Source organism: Lepisma saccharinum, chromosome 2 (assembly GCF_977018435.1).
Source record: "Lepisma saccharinum chromosome 2, izLepSacc3.1, whole genome shotgun sequence".
Classification (NCBI taxonomy): Eukaryota; Metazoa; Arthropoda; class Insecta; order Zygentoma; family Lepismatidae; genus Lepisma; species Lepisma saccharinum.
The window spans coordinates 116688622-116709469 of NC_139230.1; the positions used below are offsets into that span (position 1 = coordinate 116688622).

The window sequence follows — 20848 nt, forward strand, 5'->3', positions numbered from 1 at the left end:
AATGCAGGATCACATGTGAACATACCTTACTATTCTGGGTAGTTCTTATGATGAACACAAGAACAAATTTTTTGGAGAGTACAGGAACCTATCTTCCCAGAAAAAAAGTACTGGTCCTAAGTAAGACCAGATGATTCTGTGCCAAAGTTTGAGGTTTAAGCCAACTTTATGCTGAGATAGGCTAATTTTGAATTTAAAATTGAATCAACCACTGCATTAAGCCTCCACCCATGACTTCTCCTGATTACAAGTCAACATCATCAGAGAAGCCGAGATTATCCTTCAGATCACTAATGTAGCTGCCCAGGGTGCGAAATCATTAAAAACTGGTGGGGGTAGAAAGTTCTTCATCTACAAACCCCCTCCCCCACAAACATGTGTAAATTATGTGATACATATTTGTAATGTTATTAAAAGTAAAAATAGTAGTAGATTTGTTAATGATCTCTTGAGAGAAGAATGCATTCAATACTCACAACTACACTAATTTGTGTGTGTTTTCGATATTATTCTTAGTAAAGTATATTTGAAATTAAAAGTAGTTGCTTATCTTTTGTTTGCTATAACAGAAACCCCTCCCTGCCTGGAAATTTTTGGTGGGGGGGGGATTTTTGAGGCCAATATTGTTGGTGGGGGGAAATTCCCCGCAGGATTTTGCACACTTTATTGGAGAGAGAGATGAAATTATTCATTTATGGAATTATTTACACATTTTCAGAAAGTAATGTGTCAGGTAAGGGTTTCAATTTTTTTAATGTTTAGTTTTGAATACATTCTTGCTTTAACTGTACAAGGTGTTTAGTAATGAGCAAATCATCTTGAGGTGAAATAGGTGCATGGTCATCAGGAAGATGGGACCCCCCTGCAAAATGATTATCAACTTAAATTTATATTTCACACATGTTCTTTCATTAAGTAACAGCAATATATGATAATTTTTATAAAATTACAGTCCTTCAAAATGAAAGACTGGTTTCATGGGATTTACAGTATTTTTGCCCGCCCCCCCCTCTCCTGGAAAAATCAAAGCTGTGGCTGCATTATTACTCATGTAATATGGTGTTTGTTTTTTGAAACCTCTATGATGTGCATATGTTTTTCGTAAAATATTGCTTGCACATGAAGATACATATACAGAAAGTTCGTGAATGATTGTAAGATTCGCCTTTAGATGGTGTATGCTGAAATAAGTAATTTCCCGTCCCTTTTTTTTACGTGTAATTTTCAGGAAAAAATCTAATTTACGTTTAAATTTCTACACTTAGAAAATTACAGTACTCTGTAAAGAAAAAAAAACTAGCAGAAACCTGAATTCCTAAATACATTTGTTTAAATTGTAAATGTTTTTCCCTTCGAAAGTTTACTACGTTGGTAATAATTTTCAGCAGTCAGGCAGCTTAATTTAGGGAGTCCATATTTCGCCATGGAATTTTTCGAAATATAGACGTGTGTTGCGACGTAAAAATGTAATAGCGTCTACGCAAAGCGCGTTGCTTCCGGCGTTGCTATGGTAACCGCAGTAGTTCGGGGGACTTGCGTGTGGCGGCAGCATAATCTCTGCTTGTTCCTGATTGGCCGGTCTCGTTTAAATTTCTCATTCAGGATTGGTTGTCTTGTGAGCCGGCTGCTGAAAAGTTTCCATTGTGGGTATAGGAACTTTCTTCTCTCTTTACATCCCCATTCTCTTTGCGAGAGGGTTTCTGTGACAGGACAACACTTTTTCCGAGTGTCTGAAAGAAGAAAAACACACATTGACGAACATCGCAATACAACTTACATGTAATAGAGCCAAGGACTATTTAGGGGAGGCGGGGTGTCCAGGGAGTGCGAATCTTCCACGAGAAACTTACTAAAATTAAATTATGTAAATATGCTTGTTTTGTTTAGCATTTGTCGTATAATCGAGAGAGGTGTATTTCCGTCAAACTTATTGTAAGGGAAGGATTATATTGGGGTCATACAACTTTGGATGACTGTATCAAATAAGATTTATGCACACCACTACTTAAGTAATATGCTTAAATATTAAATTAAGAGCTTTACTTTTCGTCAAATGGATCTAACATCCTTTTTCGTTATTCAATAAATATTCAATTCCTTATCTGTTTCACAATCACCTTGCCAGGTCAGATGTTTTTTATACAAATTGAAGCGATCTTAACTATTCATGAGCTAGATAATGAATACGTGCTGTTATATTCCTATTCTTATGCCATATAAATTGAATAAGAACATTCTTGGGATTATTAATAATCCCAGCCCCATTTTGATTAATACAATCACGAACCTCTATATTATATAATATAATAATAATAAAATTACATGAAGAATTTAAAACATTTTTAGGAATAGTTAGTCACCAAGGAAGAACTCTAATATTTAATAGTATATTTTCAATAATTTTATTTAATAATTCGATAGGATTATTACCCTATGTATTTACTAGATCAAGTCACTTAGTCCTTACCCTAACCCTGGTCCTGCCAATATGATTATCATTTATGCTATTTGGGTGAATTAATAATACAAAACATATATTAGCACACCTAGTACCGGAAGGTGTCCCAGCACTATTAATACCAATTATAGTAGGCATTGAAATGATTAGAAATCTAATCCGTCCAATAACTCTATCAGTGCGATTAGCAGCAAACATAATAGTTGGACACTTAATAATATCAATAATTGGAAATACAGGAACAATATTAGAAATTATTGGACTTTCAATGTTAATTTTAGCACAAATTATATTAATTATTATAGAAACAGCCGTAGCATTTATCCAATCTTATGTATTTGCCTTATTAATTGCTATTTATTCTAGAGAATCAAAATAACTAATGTCAGCAAACCAAAACCACCCATATCACTTAGTAGATCAAAGCCCATGACCAGCAACAGGAGCCGTCAGAGCAATAATATTAACAACAGGGATAATTAAATGATTTCACCAACAAAATATAGTACTATTATTAATAGGAATAACAACTATGCTCCTTACAATAATTCAATGATGACGAGATATTTCACGAGAAGGAACATATCAAGGATTACATACAAATCAAGTTATAATAGGACTACGATGAGGTATAATTTTATTTATTATTTCAGAAGTATTATTTTTTGTATCATTCTTTTGAGCATTTTTCCATAGAAGCTTGTCCCCGACAATTGAACTAGGAATATTATGACCACCAAAAGGGATTACTCCATATAATCCAATACAAGTACCTTTATTAAATACAGCTATTCTGCTAGCCTCAGGAGTAACAGTAACATGAGGCCATCATGGATTATTAGAAAAAAACACTCACATACAACGCAAGCATTTATATTAACATTAATATTTGGAATATATTTTACTATTCTTCAAGCATATGAATATTATGAGTAGTATAATTGATGCTATAACCAGGACGAGAAATGATGAGCCCCCCTCAGGCAGATTTGGCTACACTTAAAACAAGCTCAACATGCCCATATGAGCTTTTTGCTCAAGTGTGGAACCCTGTCTAATCCAAGATTTTTCTAAAAATGCCCTCGGGAATTTCCTGTGAAATGATGAGCCCCCTCAGATTGATTTGGCTACACTTACAAAAGCCGCATCTGTGAGATTGTTGTCCATAAGCTTGTCAAAAATATGCCCCTCTTGATGTTTTTTTGGCTACACTTAAAATTAAGCCACCCTCACCCACACCCACCCACATACACACCCACACACACACCCCTCACACACACACACACACACACATATTTATTTCTCTTGCATCATGTTGTGTAACAAATTATTATCCAATATTATGCAACAAATTATGATGCAAGAGCTATTGCATCATGTTGTGCAACAAATTATTATCCAATATTATGCAACAAATTATGATGCAAGAGCTTTTGCATCATGTTGTGCAACAAATTATTACCCAATATTATGCAACAAATTATGATGCAAGAGCTATTGCATTACATATCAGTTAGTATTGTGAGAGTGGCTGAGGAGTACAGATGTGTTGTTGCATTGCTCCTCATACAGGTCTGATATTTGACACTTCTTGCTTGTTTGTTGTAATCCACTCTTATTTAGAGTCAGGTTTATAACTGCCCCAATTTGTTATACATGACACATGGTATTAGGTCATTGTTTTTCTAGGACATGCCTGTGTAGATATGTATTTGTGTTAGAGCAGTGCTTCTGTACTTATTCTACCTTTGTGCATGTGGGCTATCAGCTTTATACAACCTGTCATAGGTTTATTAAGTATAGAGTTTTGATTTGAACCCCAAGAAATTTTATATAAATACCAAAGCCAAAAAATATTAACACACATACACACACACACACACTAAATATACAAAACACACTGCTGAACCCAACTGATATTTTTTTATTAAGCATAGAATTTTGATTTGAACCCCAAGAAATTTTATATAATAAACATAACAAAATTCTAATATTTATTTTTGTTTAACAGGTACAACAAGTTCTGAGCACATAAGCAGTTTCTGAGGAATACAAGGCAGCAGCAGCAGCAAGCAATTAACTTATAGAAGGCAGTGTGTATTCTATCTAATTGCATGGATAATCTTGACACAGGATTTTTTGAGAGAAGATGTATTTCAAAATACATAAAATCTAAGTCACTTGTTGATGATTTAAAGCTTAGATTCTTTGGCCTGTCCGAGTATGACCTGTTTGCTGTGCAGAATGAAACTGAAATGCAGTGGGTGCTTGCCAGTGACAGGCCATTCCAATGCCTGTATCTCAACTTTATCAGTGAGTTTGAAAAATTTATGTACAACAAGAACAAGAGAATTGTTGGATCTTTTGTTAATTTTTATACAGACAGGTGCCATTATAATTTAAGGTTGAAATTGTTTGACAATTATTGGTTCAACAATTGCTATGAGCATTGTTTTGAGTATAGGATGCCCATGATTGCATCTCAGAGTTTAAATTGGAGACATTATAAATATTCAAATAAAATTATTAACAAGATATCTAAAAATAAGAAGATTGAATTTGTTACAACTGATAATGGGAATTTGTACAGTGGTGAAGATTTCAATCCAGAGTTTGTATCATATTCCAACTATATACATTTGAATGAGCTTGTCATGTATTTTATAAGGCAAAAATTTAGAGATTGCACTTATGATTGTATTGTTGAGGCACTGGGGCAGAATAATTTGCATGACATATGCAACTGTGGGAGAGTTTTGTCCAGCATCTCAGTGTGATTTCAGGCACAGGAATCTGGCAGTTGGGAATCAACTCGCAGCAGGCAGCCCTGATTATTTCAGCAGAGATAGCAATCAAGGTAAATAAATATTTGCTGCAAGTGTAAATCCCTGCCCATCATAGCCAGACTCGGGTCTGTATGCAGGAAGAGGCAAGATATTTGTTTGAAATCTGCTTGGGTATAATTTTCTGAATCCTGTACCTAATAATAGCATCACAGCATAACTCTGATAGAGATAGGGACATTGAGTATCAATATTCAGAACAAACCTCTATAAGATATGACAACCTGCAACAATCTGGATGTATGAGATGTTTTATTGATTCTCTATTTTTCAGGCTCTCTTGTTACAATCTTGTTTCTCTCTATTGCCATCACTATAATATTATCTGCCACATGTTCTATGATTATATGCTGTATAGGATCTTCTCATCAGTGTAACAAATTTCCTGTCTTGTTTCACATGCAGTTCCAAATTCCTGCCCATCACAGCCAGGCTCGGGTCTGTATGCAGGAAGAGGCAAGATATTTGTTTGAAATCTGCTTGGGTATAATTTTCTGAAGCCTGTACTTCATAATAGCATCACAGCATAACTCTGATAGAGATAGGGACATTGAGTATCAATAAAATATTCAGAACAAACCTCTATAAGATATCACAACCTGCAACAATCTGGATGTATGAGATGTTTTATTGATTCTGTATTTTTCAGGCTCTCTTGTTACAATCTTGTTTCTCTCTGCAATATTGCCATCACTATAACAATATCTGCCACATGTTCTATGATTATATGCTCTAACAACATAAACCTGAAAACATATCTGTAATCAATAACTTGTCAGTAATCAATTCTAACAAGTTTAATTTTTAATAGGCTCTTCCTGTCTTGTTTTACATGCAGTTCCAAATCCCTGCCCATCAGTGCTGTAGAAATATCAGCCAGGCTCGGGTTTATGTGTAGGAAGAGGCAAGATATTTGTTTGAAATCTGCTTGGGTTTAATTTTCTGAAGCCTGTACCTAATAATAGCATCACAGCATAGCTCTGTCAGAGATAGGGACATATTTTTCAGGCTCTCTTGTTACAATCTTGTTTCTCTCTGCATCACTATAATAATATCTGCCACATGTTCTATGATTATATGCTCTAACAACTTCAATGAAAACATATTTGTAATCAATAATAATTATTCTTGTCAGTAATCAATTCTAACAAGTTTAATTCTTAATAGGCTCTTCTCCTCATCAGTGTAACAAATTTCCTGTCTTGTTTCACATGCAGTTCCATCCCTGCCTATCAGTGCTGTAGAAATATCAGCCAGGCTCGGGTCTGTGTGTAGAAACAGGCAAGATATTTGTAGTTGAAATTTGCATGCAATCGTAGCGTTCCTCTGAACGCGGGGATCTTAAATAGGGATGTACTATTAGAACTAGTTGATGGTAGAGACAGCCCTGAACGGGCAGGTACAAATATCTAACTATACATTAAAATAGACTCATGATTCGTTTCTAGACTGAAGTGAGCAATGCAAATGGCAGAATGGGTGTAGACTAGCTTACCCTGTTCGGTTTAGAAATAAGACCAGTAGCTCCTGCTTCTCCGATGATTCCAGATTAAAAGACCTCGTGTCGCTCTCATGCGCACGTATTTAAACACTCGCTTGGCCTCTCGTCACCTCTTGCCAAAGGCCAGTGTTCTTACCATTTCCTGTAGAATGCTTATTCTACACATTCTGAGCAGGAGCTGACAAGGTCTGCCAGGGTCAATATTTCTTAATCGAACGGGGTATGGTACGACACCCCCTCTTGCAAGACAATTTCTAAAATTGAAATTGTAGTCATGAAAAGTTTAAATTGAACCTTCTGCCATTCACCAAAATTTAAAAGGTTTTTGTTTATTACATGAAAAAAAAGTTACATAAAATAAAATAATAACAAAAAAATGTCGGAGACCCTTCACCGAAAATTAAATGAAACAGAATTAAGCTCAAGCTTGAATGCTGAAATAAAGTCTTTTGTTGTCATTAGCCACACGCTGGAAGAGTCTTTCGTAATCAACAATGCTGACGGTTGGTCAACATGCGATATAAAGTGTTGTTTGCAGGTCCGTGGAGTCAGCGGAAAGTTCAACACACTGCATCGTAACGCGATACATGCGACTTGCTTCTGAACAAGTGCTAAATAAGCACAGAACTTAATCCGTAATAAACCTTAAGGCCGCATGCTCGCAATCTTCCGCCTCATCAGGATGACAGTTCGAGGCGAGAGCAAAAAGACCGTGGTAAACACCAAGCTCTACTGGACTGAGCACAACCACACGAAGATTAAAAAAAAATAGTTGAAGATGATGTTTTCACTGACGTTCGTAGCACACTATGTGTGCACACTATGACCTGAGAAATCAAAAGGCAGGGCAATCCAAATACACTCAAACCCCGGAGTCCTGGGGTACTGTTCCGGGACATACACGGTCCTTGACCGATCACAATTGCACTGGGGGACCGGATTCGAATCCCGGTGTGGAAAGTTCTGGAATACTGTCCAGCAAAGGTCAGATGAAAAGACGTTGGCCGTGGGGCGGGCGAACACAGGGTAGTCCATGGGAAGCCACTCCAAGTAGCGTTTCCAAGCCCCAAAATATGCGTTGTCCAATGGCGAACACTGGGGGGTATTTATGATAGGCCCCCGAAAGTTCACAGCAGACGCCATTGCATATTTCCGGCACACATCGAATGGCGACACATTTCGTACGCTGGTTGCATGTGAAAACGGAAGGTGTACCGTGCTGCTATCACTCCAAGAGGGGAACAGTAAATATGGCCACTGGTAGGATTAAACTGTTCACAGGTGGCCTGGCAGGTTGCTGATCCACAGGGGTGGGTCTCAACACATTTGGGTCGTTGACTGTACCCGGAAAGTTCCAATATGTGGTGAAATACACTGCCTGGCCTTACAGAGCAAAAGGGGACGATGTACATGAAAGATGTTCATGCTTCTTCTTAAGGGGGGTTAGAGTCGTGGGGGGGGGTTTGCTCTGTAAGATGACATTTCTTCTGATGTTTCTGACGCTGTTCCGATCCTGGGATGTCACTTGGAATAGGATTTTCGGTGCTGCTACGTGACATACACCGCTGAAAACCAAAGGAGGCTGGTGAGCTCCAAAGCCTTCAGGAATGCGTTCTTCTTCCGGCCTCAAAAAAAATCGCTGGACTACTTTCGAGATTCCTTGAACTCGTGGAATTCCCGAACAGGGTAGGAAACAGGTTGGACATGGTAAAAACTACATTGCTCTCAGTCATTCAATATTTAAAAATATATAAAAAATGTGTAAAGGAATCGTCTTCTATAGGCAAGTGAAAATCATGAGTAAAGATAAGTAAACTAAAATAAAATAAACTGCCCAATAAGTGATAAAAATTATAAAACAAAGTTTGAATGAAGGCTAAAGAAAATAAAAGGCGGAAAATGTCATTTGACGCCGTAACACTGGAACACCATTAAAATGAAAAATCTGACTTCATCAAAAGTAATATATGTATATATTGACTAAATATATATATATATATATATATATATATATATATATATAGCCCCTGGCTTCTCCCAAAAATAATGTGCAATATAAAACTAAAGTTATGACATGGCACTATAAAATAAACGAAAATATGTAGGATTAAATATTGATAAATATATAAAAGTAGTATGTAGTATCAAATATATCCCCTGGTATCAGAAAATTAACCCGACGAAATCCATTAATATCATGTCAGAAGTGTCAAAGCATTGTAAAAAATGAGGAACTGACGAGAAAAAAAAATTAACCCAAAATTTGGTAACGTCACAGCTGTTAAAACGGACCTAACCACAAGTAAAATAAAAGAGTAAATGACATGGCTCCAATGACCTTAAAATCATTAATTACGAAAGGTACATAATAGAATGGATGAATAAATCAAGGCGACATAGTGACGCACTGTTAGCGCTCACTAGTCAAGGTTTGTTTGCGCTTGCATACGCCTGACGTATAGCATAAATAAACAGTTAAAATGAAGTTCCAAATTAGTAATATGATAACAGTAAATTCAAAACTGAAACTAAACTGGGTTATTGATTTAGAAAACATTTCTTGGCTATCTGTGAAGTAAATTTACGGTTCTGAGAATAAAGGGGAAAACAATATATATAAGGCATTGCGTTAAACAGAAAAGAGGAATAATAATAATGCTATAACCCGCCGTGGATTTTCTTCGTCACTTAGCATAAATGCTCGTCGCGTAAGAGATTACACTTGACCCATGACAACTGTAGGCGTCTAAGTCCACTCTTTTGAGTTTTTAGCCTAATAAGGTAAACAAAACTACTGTTTATGGTCGCCTTAGGAAAAAAAATTGAAACGGAACCGTAAATGAACATCATGACGCCGGGCCGGGAGAAAATTATAGGATTTCGTATGATATTACTTCAACTAAAGTCTATGACGTGTGGGAGATTAAAATATAAGCACAATTACTCGCTATTACCTACTTTACGAAGATTAACATGAAATTAATCTGTAAGAAGTAATTAAATTTCATTCTGGAAACTTTTGAAAATTCTGAAGGAACGAGAAAACGTCGCATAAATAAGCGCCCTTGAAAAGACTCTTATTCTCGCCTCTTTGGGAGGCTAGGAATTTCAGTGTCGACGCCAGCTGAGTGTAAAGTTCATCCACAACAAAAAAAAGGTGTCATCAAATTCTCTCTCTCCGAGACTGAAATAAGATATGTTTCATCCGCTAACTCGAATGTGAAAATTTCCGCACGGAAATCTGGCGACTTACATGGGAGGAAAATCCTGGACTTGAGTCTTGCGACTGCACATATCCTGAGTTCGAAGGAACAAAAGGAAAACAACGAATGAATCGTGCTTTCGGTGCAGAGATTAAACTTGCGTGTTTAAACCTATCGTAAGCTGACGGAATGTAAACGTGATTATACCTAAGGGGAGGGCTTGATTGATTACACTATTCGCAATACTTCATCGTTATTTAATGAAAAAAAATGACAACCAGATTTGCCTTAATTTAAACAACCTTTTTAACTTTTATCGCTATTTAGTGATTTAGTGATTTGCGATGCGATTAAATAACCACACGAAATCTGTTGAATAACGCTAAAGAATGTTTATTTAAACATTAAGGAATGCCGTAACTTGAAATATAAATATCATAATATAAATACACATGAAATTTAAGGTATTTAAAATTCAAAGCTAGAAAACGCAAAAGGAGGAATATTAAGCTATCCTTTAATAAATAGCTGAAGGAGACAATAAATATATGGATAATAACAAAAAAATCTCGTTAATATGTGAAATACTCCACGCCTTGAATACCGCTTACGTCTCGTTCTACTTTTCATTACAAGTTGGCTTACGCCTAACTATGGTGTTTTAACAAACTAAAAGTCATGCAGACTAAGTCATTCTTATGTCATTGCGCTACAATGACAGTAGCAGGGATGGAACTGCATGTGAAACAAGACAGGAAATTTGTTACACTGATGAGAAAGAATTGATTACTAACAAGAATAATGATTATTGATTACAGATATGTTTTCACAATAAAGTTTATACTCAATGTCCCTGTCTCTGACAGAGCTGTGCTGTGATGTTATTATTAGGTACAGGCTTCAGAAAATTATACCCAAGCAGATTTCAACTATGCCTGTTCCTGCATACAGACCCCCCGAGCCTGGCTGATATTTCTACAGCACTGATGGGCAGGGATGGAACTGCATGTGAAACAACACAGAGAAGAGCCTATTAAGAATTAAACTTGTTAGTGACTTATTGATTACAGATATGTTTTCAATTAAGTTTATACTCAATGTCCCTATCTCTGACAGAGCTGTGCTGTGATGAGGTACAGGCTTCAGAAAATTATACCCAAGCAGATTTCAAAATTTTATGTACCACTGCAGGTATCATGCCTCTTCCTGCACACAGACCCGAGCCTGGCTGATATTTCTACAGCACTGATGGGCAGGGATGGAACTGCATGTGAAACAAGACAGGAAATTTTTTACACTAATAAGGAGAAGAGCCTATTAAGAATTAAACTTGTTAGAATTGATTACTGACAATTATTGATTACAGATATGTTTTCATGCATCGATTATGAAGTTGTTAGCATAGAACATGTGGCAGATATTATTATAGTGATGGTGCAGAGAGAAACAAGATTGTAACAAGAGAGCCTGAAAAATACAGAAATATAAAATCAATAAAACATCTCATACATCCATATTGTTGCAGGTTGTCATATCTTATAGAGGTTTTGTTCTGAATAAAACTATATTTTATTGATTCCTTCTGTATGTTGTAATCTGAAAGCACCCTGTCATCCTCAAGCTGCTTGCATGCAAATATGAGCCTCTGTTGATCGGGAGGGATTCCCTCCTTATCCTGTATTTTCTGCTTTATAGCAGCAACAGTGTCCTCTGGATTTACCTCCAGGGTCACTGTCTTGCCTGTCAATGTTTTCACAAATATCTGCATTAATGGCTGCTTCTTTATCAGAGTTATGCTGTGATGTTATTATTAGGTACAGGCTTCAGAAAATTATACCCAAGCAGATTTCAACTATGCCTCTTCCTACATACAGACCCGAGCCTGGCTGATATTTCTACAGCACTGATGAGCAGGGATTTGGAACTACATGCAAAACAAGACAGGAGAAGAGCCTATTAAAAATTAAACTTGTTAGAATTGATTACTGTTATTGATTACAGATATGTTTTCAGGTTTAGATTATGAAGTTGTTAGCATAGAACATGTGGCAGATATTATTATAGTGGTGGCAATGTCGCAGAGAGAAACAAGATTGTAACAAGAGAGCCTGAAAAATACAGAAACATAAAATCAATAAAACATCTCATACATCCAGATTATTGCATGCAAATTTCAACTACAAATATCTTGCCTGTTTCTACACACAGACCCGAGCCTGGCTGATATTTCTACAGCACTGATAGGCAGGGATGGAACTGCATGTGAAACAAGACAGGAAATTTGTTACACTGATGAGGAGAAGAGCCTATTAAGAATTAAACTTGTTAGAATTGATTACTGACAAGAATAATTATTATTGATTACAAATATGTTTTCATTGAAGTTGTTAGAGCATATAATCATAGAACATGTGGCAGATATTATTATAGTGATGCAGAGAGAAACAAGATTGTAACAAGAGAGCCTGAAAAATATGTCCCTATCTCTGACAGAGCTATGCTGTGATGCTATTATTAGGTACAGGCTTCAGAAAATTAAACCCAAGCAGATTTCAAACAAATATCTTGCCTCTTCCTACACATAAACCCGAGCCTGGCTGATATTTCTACAGCACTGATGGGCAGGGATTTGGAACTGCATGTAAAACAAGACAGGAAGAGCCTATTAAAAATTAAACTTGTTAGAATTGATTACTGACAAGTTATTGATTACAGATATGTTTTCAGGTTTATGTTGTTAGAGCATATAATCATAGAACATGTGGCAGATATTGTTATAGTGATGGCAATATTGCAGAGAGAAACAAGATTGTAACAAGAGAGCCTGAAAAATACAGAATCAATAAAACATCTCATACATCCAGATTGTTGCAGGTTGTGATATCTTATAGAGGTTTGTTCTGAATATTTTATTGATACTCAATGTCCCTATCTCTATCAGAGTTATGCTGTGATGCTATTATGAAGTACAGGCTTCAGAAAATTATACCCAAGCAGATTTCAAACAAATATCTTGCCTCTTCCTGCATACAGACCCGAGCCTGGCTGTGATGGGCAGGAATTTGGAACTGCATGTGAAACAAGACAGGAAATTTGTTACACTGATGAGAAGATCCTATACAGCATATAATCATAGAACATGTGGCAGATAATATTATAGTGATGGCAATAGAGAGAAACAAGATTGTAACAAGAGAGCCTGAAAAATAGAGAATCAATAAAACATCTCATACATCCAGATTGTTGCAGGTTGTCATATCTTATAGAGGTTTGTTCTGAATATTGATACTCAATGTCCCTATCTCTATCAGAGTTATGCTGTGATGCTATTATTAGGTACAGGATTCAGAAAATTATACCCAAGCAGATTTCAAACAAATATCTTGCCTCTTCCTGCATACAGACCCGAGTCTGGCTATGATGGGCAGGGATTTACACTTGCAGCAAATATTTATTTACCTTGATTGCTATCTCTGCTGAAATAATCAGGGCTGCCTGCTGCGAGTTGATTCCCAACTGCCAGATTCCTGTGCCTGAAATCACACTGAGATGCTGGACAAAACTCTCCCACAGTTGCATATGTCATGCAAATTATTCTGCCCCAGTGCCTCAACAATACAATCATAAGTGCAATCTCTAAATTTTTGCCTTATAAAATACATGACAAGCTCATTCAAATGTATATAGTTGGAATATGATACAAACTCTGGATTGAAATCTTCACCACTGTACAAATTCCCATTATCAGTTGTAACAAATTCAATCTTCTTATTTTTAGATATCTTGTTAATAATTTTATTTGAATATTTATAATGTCTCCAATTTAAACTCTGAGATGCAATCATGGGCATCCTATACTCAAAACAATGCTCATAGCAATTGTTGAACCAATAATTGTCAAACAATTTCAACCTTAAATTATAATGGCACCTGTCTGTATAAAAATTAACAAAAGATCCAACAATTCTCTTGTTCTTGTTGTACATAAATTTTTCAAACTCACTGATAAAGTTGAGATACAGGCATTGGAATGGCCTGTCACTGGCAAGCACCCACTGCATTTCAGTTTCATTCTGCACAGCAAACAGGTCATACTCGGACAGGCCAAAGAATCTAAGCTTTAAATCATCAACAAGTGACTTAGATTTTATGTATTTTGAAATACATCTTCTCTCAAAAAATCCTGTGTCAAGATTATCCATGCAATTAGATAGAATACACACTGCCTTCTATAAGTTAATTGCTTGCTGCTGCTGCTGCCTTGTATTCCTCAGAAACTGCTTATGTGCTCAGAACTTGTTGTACCTGTTAAACAAAAATAAATATTAGAATTTTGTTATGTTTATTATATAAAATTTCTTGGGGTTCAAATCAAAATTCTATGCTTAATAAAAAAATATCAGTTGGGTTCAGCAGTGTGTTTTGTATATTTAGTGTGTGTGTGTGTGTATGTGTGTTAATATTTTTTGGCTTTGGTATTTATATAAAATTTCTTGGGGTTCAAATCAAAACTCTATACTTAATAAACCTATGACAGGTTGTATAAAGCTGATAGCCCACATGCACAAAGGTAGAATAAGTACAGAAGCACTGCTCTAACACAAATACATATCTACACAGGCATGTCCTAGAAAAACAATGACCTAATACCATGTGTCATGTATAACAAATTGGGGCAGTTATAAACCTGACTCTAAATAAGAGTGGATTACAACAAACAAGCAAGAAGTGTCAAATATCAGACCTGTATGAGGAGCAATGCAACAACACATCTGTACTCCTCAGCCACTCTCACAATACTAACTGATATGTAATGCAATAGCTCTTGCATCATAATTTGTTGCATAATATTGGGTAATAATTTGTTGCACAACATGATGCAAAAGCTCTTGCATCATAATTTGTTGCATAATATTGGATAATAATTTTTTGCACAACATGATGCAATAGCTCTTGCATCATAATTTGTTGCATAATATTGGATAATAATTTGTTACACAACATGATGCAAGAGAAATAAACATGTGTGTGTGTGTGTGTGTGGGGGGGGGTGTGTGTGTGTGTGTGTGAGGGGCGGGTGTGTGGGTGTGTATGTGGGTGGGTGTGGGTGAGGGGGGCTTAATTTTAAGTGTAGCCAAAAAAAACATCAAGAGGGGCATATTTTTGACAAGCTTATGGACAACAATCTCACAGATGCGGCTTTTGTAAGTGTAGCCAAATCAATCTGAGGGGGCTCATCATTTCACAGGAAATTCCCGAGGGCATTTTTAGAAAAATCTTGGATTAGACAGGGTTCCACACTTGAGCAAAAAGCTCATATGGGCATGTTGAGCTTGTTTTAAGTGTAGCCAAATCTGCCTGAGGGGGGCTCATCATTTCTCGTCCTGGTTATAGCATCAATTATACTACTATTATGAATCCCCGTTTACCATTGCTGATGCAGTATATGGATCCACATTCTTCATAGCAACAGGATTTCACGGACTACATGTTATTATTGGATCAACATTCCTAGGGGTATGCTTAGCTCGACACATCTTATGTCATTTTTCACCAACACATCACTTCGGGTTTGAAGCAGCAGCATGATATTGACATTTCGTAGATGTAGTATGATTATTCCTTTATATTTCAATTTATTGATGAGGTAGATAATTTACTTAGTATATTTAAAGTACGCTTAACTTCCAATTAAAAAGATTATAATAAAATAAAGTAAATAATTAATATAATCATAAGTACCTCATTATTAATTATAATAATCACATCAATTGTAATAATATTATCCACACTACTATCAAAAAAAATAATTACAGACCGAGAAAAAAGATCGCCGTTTGAATGTGGATTTGACCCAAAATCCTCAGCACGAATTCCATTCTCTATAAAATTCTTTCTAATTGCAGTAATTTTTCTAATTTTTGATGTAGAAATTGTATTACTATTACCAATAACAGTTATTATTACTAATTCAAAACTAATATATTGACTATGTGTCAGACTCCTATTCCTATTAATTTTACTTTTAGGTTTATATCATGAATGAACCCAAGGATCACTAGAATGAGCATGCTGGAGTAATAGTTAATAATAACATTTGAGTTGCATTCAAAAGGTATTGAATAATTCAATTTACTTTATTGAGCAAGAAGCAAAAGCAATCAGCTTCGACCTGAATAAATTGGTATATATTACCCTTGCTTACTTGACTGAAGCCAAAGGAAGGCGGCATATTAATGTTAATAATAAAATTAGGATTGTTTCCTCAGTTAAGATGTATATTATTAAGTGGGGGCTGCTAACTTCCATCTTTAGTGGTGAAATTCCATTAATACTCTTCACATTATTTCTTTAGTATAAAATTACATTATCTTTTCATGATAAAGCTGGACTTTAAATAAGTTCAAGAAGTGCTTACATAATTATTTTATTCTTCCTAATAACTTCAATATTATGCTTTATTATAAGCTATATAAACACACATAAATTATTAATAAAATTACTATTAAAAATGAAAATATAAAATAAATATTAAAATAGTTAGAATGTATTAGTTGAATATTTAAAGAACCACTCCTTATACATTTATACACTCCCTGCCCCCCCATAAGTTCACTTCATCCATAATCAATAGCCTTAACATATAGGCCTCCGGTAGCAAATGAACTACCAATTAATCCACCAGAGGATAAATAAGGTAAAATCATGTTCCTCCTAATAAATAGTATACTATTTTATTATTAAAAAATGGATAAATTTCGAACAAGAAAGATGTGATATTATACCCAATTCATCCTCCTAATAAAATACAAATAATTGCCCCTATCTTCAAATTAAGAGGAATAATAATAACAAAAACAGAAGGAAAGACTAATCATATTAACCCAGAGCCACCTACAATAGATAAGAATAATAAGCCTAATATACCTTTAAATATACCTCACCCCCCATCATCAGAAAAGAATTGAAATGATGTACCTCTATAAGATTTACCAACTAAATAATAATTTAATCGAAAACTATAAGCTATAGTTATACCCGTAGAAATTCATAATAAAACAAATATTACTAAATTAAAAGAAGACATACTTAATATTTCCAAAATTAAATCCTTAGAATAAAATCCAGCCATAAATGGTATTCCACATAGGGCAAGACTAGAAATTATTATACAAGAAATAGTTTTTGGTATTTTATTAATTACGCCCCCCATACAACGAATATCCTGAACATCTCCTATAACATGAATAACTACACCAGCACATAAAAACAATAAAGACTTAAATATAGCGTGCGTCAATAAGTGAAAAAATGATAGCTCCTTTAATCCCATAGATAATGTTAACATAATTAATCCAAGTTGTCTTAATGTAGATAAAGCAATAATTTTCCTTAAATCATATTCAAAATTAGCACCAACCCCAGCTATAAATATAGTTAGCCCTGATAATAATAAAAGTACCCTACCAAGAACAGTATATATTAATATATCTCCAAAACGAATTAATAAATAAACCCCAGCAGTAACGAAAGTAGAAGAATGAACTAACGCAGAAACTGGGGTTGGTGCAGCTATAGCTGCCGGCAACCATGCAGAAAACGGAATTTGTGCACTCTTTGTTATCCCAGCAATAAAAATAAATCTAGTAATTAATATTATATCAAAATCACAAACTAATCATAAATAATAAATATAATTTCAGCTACCATAATTTAATATTCAAGCAATAGATAATAAAATAAATACATCACCAATTCGATTGGACAGAGCAGTTAGTATCCCAGCAGAATAGGAACGAACATTCTGATAATAAATTACTAGACAGTAAGAAACTAATACTAGACCATCCCATCCTAAAATAATTCTAATAATATTAGGAGAAATAATTAAAAACATCATAGATCCAACAAATAATAAAACTAAAATAATAAATCGATTTATATTATAATCCCCTTCTATATAAGAACCTCTATAATTAATAACCATTGAACTAATCCTATAAAAATTAAAGATATCCAATCAAATAATATTGTTATAATAATACTAGAACTATTCAAATTAACAATATTTCACTCATTAAAAATTGTAACATTTCTAATTAAAAATATTATCCCTAATAATAATAAGATTATTCTACTAATTAATAAAATAATTGATACTATACTTGTAATAAAAAAATTAAAAACCATTGATTTAAGAACTTTTAGTTACCACTAAGTCCACAACTTAATATTCTACTTAAACTACTTAAATATTTTAAATTCAATGAAATATTGGAGAACAAAAAATAATTAAAAAATTTAATGGAAATAAATGACAAAATAATAATAAATATTCACGAATATTACTTCTTCAACAAGAAAATGCACCAGAATAATATATTCCATGTTGAGTATAAGAATATAAATATAAAGTATAACCAGCACTTAAAAAAGAGAGTAATGCAACACCTACAAAACTAAAGTATGATCACCCAATAATTCTATTTAATAAACTAATTTCACCCAACAGGTTAATAGAAGGGGGAGCAGCCATATTAGTAATTCTCAATATAAATCATCATAAAGATAATCTAGGAATATAATTAATTATTCCCCTATTAATTAATATACTACGACTACCTAATCGTTCATAAGTAATATTTACTAGACAAAATATCCCAGAAGAACAAAGACCATGTGCTACTATTAAAGTAAGTCCACCATTTATCCCTCATGCTCCTATAGTTATAATCCCTATTAAAACAAGACCTATGTGTGCTACAGATGAATATGCAACCAAGGCCTTTAAATCAATTTGACGCATACAAACAAAACTAATTATTCAAATCCCAACAATTCTAATACCAAATCAAAAAATATTATATTTAATAGCTAATCTCGCAATACAAGAAATAACTCGCAAAATCCCATATCCTCCAAGCTTTAATAAAATTCCAGCCAAAATTATAGACCCACTAACTGGAGCCTCAACATGAGCCCTAGGTAATCACAAATGAACCAAAAATATAGGTATTTTTACTAAAAAAGCAAACACCATTCTAATATATCAAATAAAATAATTTATATCAATATTAATATATCTAAATATATATATATATAAACCACCCACCTTATAGTTTAACATAAAAATACCAACCAAAAGAGGTAAAGAAGCAAGTAATGTATAAAAAAGTTAATATACCCCTGCTTGTACTCGCTCTGGTTGATACCCTCACCCTAAAATTAAAAACAAAGTAGGTACTAATGATCCCTCAAAAAAAAAAATTTTATAAAAGTTAATATTAACAATAATAATAAAATAATTAACAAAAATATAAATCTACAAGGATAAAAATAAATAGATATAATACTATTTCTAGCCACTATTATTAAAAAAATAATTCAAATACTAAGTAAAATTAAATTTTTTCCACACTCAGGGGGGGGGGGGTTAACCTGGTAAACCCCCCCTTGCGTTCGCCACTGCCATGAACAACACTTTTTCTAAACATGAGGTTTGCAACCCTGCTGTAAGCCTGTGGCCGTAGGTTTACAAACCTAGGGTTTGGCCCACTCTTCTCCCTATATTCCTTCGCGGTCAGAAGATTGTCTATGATTCAGACGGCTTACATTACAACTTTCCGAAAGCAGAAGGCGGGAGTTCCCATGTGCCCCCTGGTGCTGAAGTGTTGCAATCTAACAAACAGGGTCTGGAAGACTGGTATCGGGCCGAGTTGAACTTTGAAGTTTTTACGAATTTTGCCATATAATTACATAGATTTACTAGAACTAATAAATTCGTATCTTGTCTATTCTAACGCATACGGCCAAAGTACGTCTACGTTTCGTGTGCTGCACTAAGGATGGGTAAATTGTATAGGAAGAACTGCAGCGACGGAGGAAAATGCAAATGAAACAGGGAACTACATTCCATCGCGGAATAAGCCGCACTCTAGCGTTGGACCCGCTCGCGAAACTATCGTCGATGGCTGCTAGTAATTCGGAAGTTTCACCACCAGACAGCGATGCCAACCCTAGCATAATGGTGCTAAACCTAGCATAATGTAACCATCTTTGGCACCTAACACCCTGTGTTTGGCATAACAGCCAAATCTAGCATAATCTTAGTCTGTGGCATAATCTGCAACCGTCGGTAGATATTGACCTCAAAGAAAAGTGCTCTCAAGAAGTAAAAATAAAAGTAACTGCACCTCTATTTCAGGAAGTGGACATATTTCCAACAAAAGAGAGTAAACCCGCCCAGGGATCCCGTCCCTCACCAACGCCTTGCATCTCTTCCGCGTCTTCCTGCCATAAAATCGAGGAGGAGGGTTTTGGCGGCCCACCCTCAAAATTTTGTCCTTTCTCAGCACCGACACAAGGGGTGCCATTTGCGGTGCCTGTATTTTTGCGAAGAATGTGTAGTAGAAAGTTGGATTGACAAGTAAAGCTAATGTTCCGCTCTCCTTTGTCGGCAAATTTTGACCATCTTTGTCTTCAGCTTGTGTTCCGTTCGGTTCGGTCGGCATCTTACCATTTCGGAAGCCGTCTCCCGCGGCGAAAAAAATCGTTGTTCGTGTGTATGATTTTAATTCTTCGTGCGTGCGTCTTTCAGTGTGTTTTTGAGCGTGTGTTTGAGTGTTTTTTCCTGCTTTTTTTTTGTAAAATATATTTGGAACAATTTTGAAAAATGCGTACTAATAGCAAAAGAAGTAACTGTGAAACTCCCGAAAAGAAGAAAGAGACCGTGCAGATTTAAACCAGTAATGGGAGTCGTATGCTCAGAAATATAGAAAGGAGTGGAAAAGAGGCGGTTTTTATTTGTTCGTTTGGCGAATGCCTTTTCTCCTTTCCTTTCTTT

At 35.0% G+C, this 20848-nt stretch overlaps 1 pseudogene; it reads right to left on the reverse strand.

Moving 5' to 3' along the window:
* Positions 1-16708: 16708 nt before the first annotated feature.
* On the reverse strand, positions 16709-20516 carry LOC145983601 (NADH-ubiquinone oxidoreductase chain 5 pseudogene; annotated as a pseudogene).
* Positions 20517-20848: the final 332 nt, after the last annotated feature.